At 43.5% G+C, this 6,500-nt stretch overlaps 1 pseudogene; it reads right to left on the reverse strand.

Annotated features, from left to right (window-relative positions):
• Nucleotides 1-3,540: 3,540 nt before the first annotated feature.
• On the reverse strand, nt 3,541-3,677 carry LOC128045906 (uncharacterized; annotated as a pseudogene).
• Nucleotides 3,678-6,500: the final 2,823 nt, after the last annotated feature.

The raw sequence follows: 6,500 nt of genomic DNA on the forward strand, positions 1-6,500 counted from the left end.
TATGGCAAAATGATTCCCACCAGAGGATTAACTAGCTCCATCCCATCACATAATACTCCTTTCTTTTTTGTGATGAGAATATTTATGATCCACTCTCTTGCATCTTTCAAGTACACATATAATGAAGTGCTTCGATGAAGTTTACACCCAGGTAACTGACACCTTAAGCTGTGACAAGAATTCCTTGGCAGTCTAGTGGTTAGAACTTGGTGCTTTCACAGCTGTGGGCCAGGGTTTGTGGAACTAAGATCCCACAGTCTGTGTTCAGTCATGCATGCTCAGTCATATCCAACTCTGTGGGATGCCATGGACTGTAGCCCACCAGGCTCCTCTCTTCATGGGATTTTCCAGCCAAGAATGCTGCTGCTGCTGCTGCTGCTGCTGCAGTGGGTTGCTATTTTCTACTCCAACAACAGATAGGTTTCATCTTAATGCACTTATTAAGGTTGATAGTGGCTGGTGGCTAGATGGCACAGCGTGCTTTGTTTGCTGATATGGCAGGCAACCTTTTTCATTCACATTCCTCCCCTCTGCCTTCTGATCTCATTTGTTTGGCTGCACTCATTGGAGTCCATGGCAAGAAAGACCTGGAAATGCTGGTTGCCAGGGACACAGATCAAGCACACAGATCAGGAGCAAAAGGTAAACAGGAAACCCGGAAGGGTGGAGAATATTTAGCCCAAGTGTAATGAGCCCAACATCTGGGGGCCCTCCTTTTAGTCCTGGTGCCACCACTTACTTTCCCTTTGACCTTGGGTCAACTCCAATTTGCTAGGCGAATTTTGCAAGTGTCATATGAAAGAAATAATAAGTACTTCATAAAACTGTTGTGTAGATTAAATAAGATAATCAAATAATACAGCTGGTAGAGCATGTGGCTAATATTAAGGATGTTCCAGTAGGAAACAATCAAAGATAAGCTGGTACTTCAATCTTTTGTAACATTTAAATACATTTAAAAAATATTTCAATAAATTTTGTCTTTATGAATTTATTCATAATTTGTGAATGAATTCACATTCACAAAATAAATTTGTGAATTTATAAAAAATTTTAAATGGAATTTATAAATCATATGCCCACAAAAGGAACTTTCTAATATCAGCTTTGTTCATAATGGTTTCCAAATTGAAAACCATTCAAATGTCCATCACAAAGTGAATATATATGATGGTGACATAGTCACTCAAAGGAATACTACTCTTCAATAAAATGAAACAAGTTCCTGATAGATGGCAACGATGTGGATTAAAACATCACCCTGAGTGATGAAAAGAGTATATGCTCTGTGGATCCACTTATGCAAATTACTACATGAGGCAAACTAATCCCTAGTGAAAAGAACTAGATCATTGAGTACCTGGGATAGGGAGTGGCAGGGGGATTAACTGCAAAGGGGCTCAAGGGGATATTATGGAGTGCTGGAGATGTTCTTGAACAGGGTAGTGGTTCCATGGGTACGTTCAGTTGTAAAAAGTCATCAAACTTGAAATGGATAGATTGCATTATTTTTATTAATCCTTAAGAAATTTGATTTTTAAAAAGTAATGAGAAGAATCATTCTAAATTTTAATAACAACTCAGTTATAATCATTATTATTATTAGCATTAGAGGGTTCTTTTAGAACTGTATATCTCTTAAGGTAAACAATTTGAAAGTTCAACAGTTTCTTCATTTTTGTATTTTTTCACTAAATATATGCACTGGAATGTGAAGTCAAGCGGGCCTTAGAAAGCATCACTACAAACAAAGCTAGTGGAGGTGATGGAATTCCAGTTGAGCGATTTCAAATCCTGGAAGATGATGCTCTGAAAGTGCTGCACTCAATATGCCAGCAAATTTGGAAAACTCAGCAGTGGCCACAGGACTGGAAAAGGTCAGTTTTCATTCCAATCCCAAAGAAAGGCAATGCCAAAGAATGCTCAAACTACCACACAATTGCACTCATCTCACATGCTAGCAGAGTAATGCTCAAAATTCTCCAAGCCAGGCTTCAGCAATATGTGAACCGTGAACTTCCTGATGTTCAAGCTAGTTTTAGAAAAGGCAGAGGAACCAGAGATCAAATTGCCAACATCCGCTGGATCATCGAAAAAGCAAGAGAGTTCCAGAAAAACATCTACTTCTGCTTTATTGACTATGCCAAAGCCTTTGACTGTGTGGATCACAATCAACTGTGGAAAATTCTGAAAGAGATGGGAATACAAGACCATCTGACCTGCCTCTTGAGAAATCTGTATGCAGGTCAGGAAGCAATAGTTAGAACTGGACATGGAACAACAGACTGGTTCCAAATAGGAAAAGGAGTATATCAAGGCTGTATATTGTCACCCCGCTTATTTAACTTCTATGCAGAGTACATCATGAGAAATGCTGGACTGGAAGAAACACAAGCTGGAATCAAGATTGCTGGGAGAAATATCAATAACCTCAGATATGCAGATGACATCACCCTTATGGCAGAAAGTGAAGAGGAACTAAAAAGCCTCTTAATGAAAGTGAAAGAGGAGAGCGAAAAAGTTGGCTTAAAGCTCAACATTCAGAAAACAAAGATCATGGCATCCAGTCCCATCACTTCATGGGAAATAGATGGGGAAACAATGGAAACAGTGTCAGACTTTATTTTTTTGGGCTCCAGAATCACTGCAGATGGTGACTGCAGCCATGAAATTAAAAGACGCTTACTCCTTGGAAGAAAAGTTATGACCAACCTAGATAGCATATTCAAAAGCAGAGACATTACTTTGCCCACTAAGGTCCGTCTAGTCAAGGCTATGGTTTTTCCTGTGGTCATGTATGGATGTGAGACTTAGACTGTGAAGAAGGCTGAGCGCTGAAGAACTGATGCTTTTGAACTGTGGTGTTGGAGAAGACTCTTGAGAGTCCCTTGGACTGCAAGGAGATCCAACCAGTCCATTCTGAAGGAGATCAGCCCTGGGATTTCTTTGGAAGGAATGATGCTAAAGCTGAAACTCCAGTACTTTGGCCACCTCGTGCGACGAGTTGACTCATTGGAAAAGACTGATGCTGGCAGGGATTGGGGGCAGGAGAAGGGGACGACAGAGGATGAGATGGCTGGACGGCATCACGGACTCGATGGAAGCGAGTCTGAGTGAACTCCGGGAGATGGTGATAGACAGGGAGGCCTGGCAGCTGCGATTCATGGGGTCGCAGTAGGACAGTAGGACAGGAGTGAGCGACTGAACTGACTGAAGAGAAAACTGGATCCAGAAATGCAAAGAGGCCTGCCTGCGGTGGGAAGGGGTGAGTGAGAGGATAGTATCTAAGCAGTATTTCCAGCGATGATTAAGGCGTGTAATAAGCAAGGCAGCTGACCACGCAAGAAATGAAGCCTCTGACAGCAAGGACACTGGTGGGAAAATGGCTAGTGGTAGCGTCTCACAAGATAGGCAGTTTACTGGAACTCCACCCCACCCACAGACCCACGGCATTTTCTACACGCAATTTCGGGTGATCACGTACAGCACCACCCCCGCAACTCTATCAAGGCCAGTTTTTCTTCTTTTTCACAGACAGACCAGGGGAAAGCGCGAACGCAGTCCCCCACTACCACAAATTATGTAGTCGAGTTTCCCACATCCGGAGTGCAATGGATAAGCCTCGCCCTGGGAAAACCACCTTCGTGATCATGGTATCTCCCCTGCCAGGTAAGTATGAGTTGTCTGCCGGCCGCCCCACCACAACCTCATACGCCCTGCACTGTACACACACGCTCACTTTCCTCCCCGCATCCCCGAGCCTTCTTGGACCTTCCACACAGCGGATCCACGCACTTTCAAGCAAAAACTCCTCAGTTCTCTGCCACGCCACGGGAGACCATATCGTGTTTAAGCGTCAGATGACGGACCAGCAGCCCCTGCGCTCCGATATCTACATACGGTACGCCCCGTCCGTGACGTCACGGGAACCCGCGCTTCCCTCCAGCCCACGCCCCGCCCTAGTCCCCGCCTCCCTCCTCCCACGCCGTCCGGCCCAGCCAACCCGGCGGAGGGCGCCCTCTGGGGGACGTGACGTCCGCCTCCCGCTCCTGGGCGCGCGCGGCTGCCTGCCTCTTTTGTCCTGCCCAGCCGCGGTCTGGCGGTCGGCTGAAGCCTGTGCACCTTTTTTCAAATAACAGCGTTCAGTGGGGAGAACGGAACATTTAGCAGTCCAGGGGAAACCGGTTCCTTTCAAATCCAGTTGCCTTTGTGATGTAGTATTGTGTGTATGTCTAGTAAAACGCACTAAGCGTCGCGACTGGCCGTGAACTTCTGTTCTTCAGAATTCAATGTCACTGATTGAGAATTTCACATATGTTTGGTTCAAACATTTTTTATTAGTATTCCTAAATACCTTAGTTTATTCAGTAATTGATGTCTCAGTATCTTATGTTTTTTTGAAACTACCTAGTTAATTACCTTCCATCAGTTAAGGCTCAGCACAACTCTAGGACTTTACCAAATATCTGGAAAGATCATTTGAAGCAGACATCTCTAAACTATAATTTTTTTAAGAGCTTACCCAAAGCTCTTGTCTCATTTACATTTACTTTAAGCTTTCATCATATCAAGTTATTTTCCTCGCAAAAGATATAACAGGGTCTTATTAAACCTAGGTACAATAAAGTTCAAAATTGGGAAAGGAGTATGTCAAGACTGCAAAATATTGTCTCCCTGCTTATTTAACTTATATGCAGAGTACATCATGCAAAGTGCCAGGCTGGATGCCTCCCAAGATGGAGTCAAGATTGCCCAGAGAAACATCAACAACCTCAGATATGCAGATGATACCACTCTGATGGCAGAAAGCAAAGAGGAACTAAAGAGCCTCTTGATGAAAGGGAAAGAGGAGAGTGAAAAAGTTGGCTTAAAGCTCAACATTCCCAAAACTAAGATCATGGCATCTGGTCCCATCACTTCATGGTAAATAGCTGGGGAAAAAGTGGAAACCATGGCAGATTTTATTTTCCTGTGCTCCGAAATCACTGCAGACGGTGACTGAGAGCCAGAAGAATCGACGGTTTCGATTTGTGGGTGCTGGGTAAGACCCTTGAGAGTCCTTTGGACAGCAAGGAAATCCAACCAGTCAATCCTAAAGGAAATCAACTCTGAGATTAACAAAACTATGCAGATGACAACACCCTTATGGCAGAAAGCGAAGAAGCGCTGAAGAGCCGCTTGATGAAAGTGAAAGAGGAGGGTGAAAAAGTTGGCTTAAAACTCAACATTCAGAAAACTAAGATCATGGCACCTGGTCCCATCCCTTCATGGGAAGTAGATGGGGAAACAGTGGAAACAGTGACAGACTTTATTTTGGGGGGGGTTCCAAAATCCCTGCAGATGGTGACTGCAGCCATGACATTAAAAGATGCTTAGTCCTTGGAAGGAAAGTTATGACCAACCTAGATAGCATATTGAAAAGTAGAGATATTACTTTGCCAACAAAGGTCCGACTAGTCAAGGCTATGGTTTTTCCAGTGGTCATGTATGGATGTGAGAGTTGGACCATCAAGAAAGCTGAGCGCCAAAGAAACGATGCTTTTGAACTGTGGTGCTGGAGGAGACTCTTGAGAGTCCCTTGGACTGCAAGGAGATCCAACCAGTCCATCCTGAAGGAGACCAGCCCTGGGTGTTCTTTGGAAGGACTGATGCTGAGGCTGAAACTCCAATAAGTTGGCCACCTCATGAGAAGAGTTGACTCATTGGAAAAGACTCTGATGCTGGGAGGGATTGGGGGCAGGAGGAGAAAGGGACTACAGAGGATGAGATGGCTGGATGGCATCACATACTCGATGGACATGAATCTGTGTGAACTCCGGGAGTTGGTGATGGACAGGGAGGCCTAGCGTGCTGCGATTCATGGGGTTGCAAAGAGTCGAACACGATTGAACGACTGAACTGAACTGATTAAATTGAAATACTTTAAAATAGGAATAGAACCAAAAGAGCTCAATCATATAAAAGCATATTTATATATATTCTTCTCTCTGTTGATATACCTAAATGACTCCATCAGCATTTACCTACATTAACAGAAGTTACTTCTGAATTTAAGATGTTTCAAAATTTTACATATTTGTATTTTGTGCATTATCTGAAATTTAAAAAATAAACCTATATAGTTTAGGGGCTTCCCAGGTGATACTAATGGTAAATAACCCACCTGCCAATGCAAGAGACACAAGAGATGTGGGGTCTATCCCTGGTTCAGGAAGATTCCCTGGAGGAGGGTATGGCCACCCACTCCATATTCTTGCCTGGAATCCTCTCATGGTCAGAGGAGCCTGGCAGGCTACAGTCATTGGGGTCCAAAAGAGTCAGACAGGACTGAAATGACTTAGCATGAACCCATGCACCTTTTGCTACAACTTAGAATAATTTAAAAATAGATTTGAAGGAAAACATGCAAAGAAGATAACAGTAATTCCTTCCAGGAAGTGGGACTATGGATGACTGCTTATTTTCTTCTTTAGATATATGTAATATCTTTAATTTAAAAA

This window comes from Budorcas taxicolor, chromosome 3, assembly GCF_023091745.1.
Source record: "Budorcas taxicolor isolate Tak-1 chromosome 3, Takin1.1, whole genome shotgun sequence".
Taxonomy (NCBI): Eukaryota; Metazoa; Chordata; class Mammalia; order Artiodactyla; family Bovidae; genus Budorcas; species Budorcas taxicolor.